This window comes from Canis lupus, chromosome 25 (genome assembly GCF_003254725.2).
Source record: "Canis lupus dingo isolate Sandy chromosome 25, ASM325472v2, whole genome shotgun sequence".
Classification (NCBI taxonomy): Eukaryota; Metazoa; Chordata; class Mammalia; order Carnivora; family Canidae; genus Canis; species Canis lupus.
This window is the reverse complement of record NC_064267.1, coordinates 32344855-32347429: the sequence shown is the minus strand read 5'-3', so window position 1 is coordinate 32347429 and position 2575 is coordinate 32344855. Positions and strand designations below refer to the sequence as shown.

Below are 2575 nucleotides of genomic sequence, written 5' to 3'. Positions count from 1 at the left end.
CTTTGGCCCAGGGCGCAATCCTGGAGACCCAGGATCGAATCCCACATCAGGCTCCCGGTGCATGGAGCCTGCTTCTTTCTCTGCCTCTCTCTCTCTCTCTCTGTGACTATCATAAATAAATAAAAATTTTAAAAAAAGAACCAAATAGAAATTTTGTAGCTGTAAATACAATAGCTGCATTGAAAAATTCACTAAAGAAGTTCAACGCAGACTTGAACAGTAGAAAGAAGAATCCAGGATTTTGAACATTAATTATTTGAAATTATTGAGTCTGAAGAACTAAAAGAAAAAAGAAGAGAAGTAAAAATAGCCCAAGACCAAGTGAGATATATTCCTGGAATGCAAGGGTGGTTCAACATACAAAAATTAACATAACATACCACATCAATAGAATGAAGGGAAAAGCCACATGATTATCTCAATTGATAACAAAAATTTAACATCTTTCAATTAGCAATAATCGCGCCTCGGATAAACCTCATTGGCACGATACTGCCACTGCACAAAGCTAAAAAATTTAACATCTTTCCGTGATAAAAACACTTTATCAAACCAGAAATAAAAGGAAACAATCTCAAAATAACAAAGGCCATATTTGGAAAAATCCACAGAGGGATCCCTGGGTGGCGCAGCGGCTTAGCGCCTGCCTTTGGCCCAGGGCGTCGTCCTGGAGACCCAGGATCGAGTCCCGCGTCGGGCTCCCAGTGCATGGAGCCTGCTTCTCCCTCTGCCTCTCTCTCTCTCTCTGTCTCTCTCTCTGTGTGACTATCATAAATAAATAAAAATTTTTAATAAAAAAAAAAAAAGGAAAAACCCACAGAAATCATAAGCAAAAGACTGGAAGGTTTTCTTCCAAGATCATGAACAAGTCAAGAATACCCACTGTCACCATTTCTGTTCAACATATTTAAAAATGGGCAAAGGACTTAAATAAGCACTTCTCCTAAAAAGATACACAGATTGTCAAAAAGCATCAAATGATATTCTCAGTATCTCTAATCATTAGGGAAAGAGAAATCAAAATCACAATAAGATTAATTGCAGCAATTAAGAGGGCTATTAACAAAAAATAAAACAAGGGGTGCCTGGCTGGCTCAGTTGGTAGAGCATGCAACTTTTGATCTTGGGGTCATGAGTTCAAGCCCCACATTGGGTGTAGAGATTACTTAAAAACAAGATATTTAACAAACAAGTAAATAAATAATTAAATAAAATAAACAGAAATTAGCAGGTGTTGATGAGGATGTTGAGAAATTAGAAACCTTATGCATTGGTGGTGCAATCCACTACCTTGGTTGGTCCTCAAAATATAAAATATATTTACCTTTTGATCCAGCAATTCTACTTCTGGATATATACTCGAAAGAATTGACAGCAGGACTTTGCACAGAGATTCCCTCATACAGATTATATATCCATGTTCATAGCAACAGTTTTCACAATAGCCAAAAAATGGAAGCAACCCATGTATCCATCAGTGGATAAACAAAATGTGGCACATATATATGATGGAATATTATTCAACCCTTAAAAAAGAATGGAATTCTTACACATGCTGCAACATAGATGAACCTCGAAGGCATTAGATTAAGTGAAATAAGCCAATCACAAAAGGACAAATAGTTTATAATTTCACTTCCTCAAGGTACCTAAAGTAGTCAAATTTATGGAGGCAACAAGTAGAATGGTGATTGCCAGTGGCTGCAGAGATGAAGGAAGAATAAGGCATTATTGTTTAATATGTATGAAATTTCATTTTGGGAAGATGAAAAAAGTTCTCATGATAGATAGTGGTAATGGTTGCACAACTATGTAAATATACTTAATGCCTCTGGACTGTACACTTAAAATTGGCTAAAATGGTAAAATTTATGATTTGTATCCTTTTTCGCAATAAAAATTTATCTTGGAAAAACAGAGTACAAAGATTTTATTAGGAGAAATGTCCATGAGGGGGAATGAGGAAGGAACTGGGAGAAATTGAGATAATTATTTAGACCATGAAGCAAGTCTGACTCTCAGGAAAAGAGATAAGGAAGGAAGACTGAGTAGAAGGATTCTAGACCTCCATTCAATCTAAGGAAGTTTTGGCAAGTCCAACAGCCACAGTTAGCCATCAAAGGAGTCCCCATTTTCTCCCAGAAATGGGTCTGCTTTAGTTTCTTTGAACTATTGGTATTGACTGAAAGGAAGCAGCCCTAAAAAATGACAGTAGGTTACAGAATGGAGCAGCTGGAGAGCTTGATCAATCACACTCTTTGTCATTTGAAGTCAGTGAAACCTATTCTCACTGAAACCTCAAAGGCCTCAATTTGCCACATCATTGCCTCAACACCTTGCATCATGTGTTCTAACCACATTGGCCTTACCAATCCTTGAAAACACTAAGCATGTTCCCACTATAGAGCCTTTGCCCATGTTGCCTAAATCCCTTTCCCTCAGATATCCACATGGTTTATTTCTTTCCTCACTCCAGATTATCAAATATCATTATTACTCAAATATCACTTTCCAGTGAAGGCTGCTTTGGTCACCCTATATAAAGTTTTAACACCCCTCCACTAACCCCCATATA

The 2575-nt window shown here is 37.3% G+C and overlaps 1 pseudogene; it reads right to left on the bottom strand.

Moving 5' to 3' along the window:
* Positions 1–334: 334 nt before the first annotated feature.
* On the bottom strand, positions 335–510 carry LOC112670226 (U4 spliceosomal RNA; annotated as a pseudogene).
* Between the last annotated feature and the right edge of the window lie 2065 nt (positions 511–2575).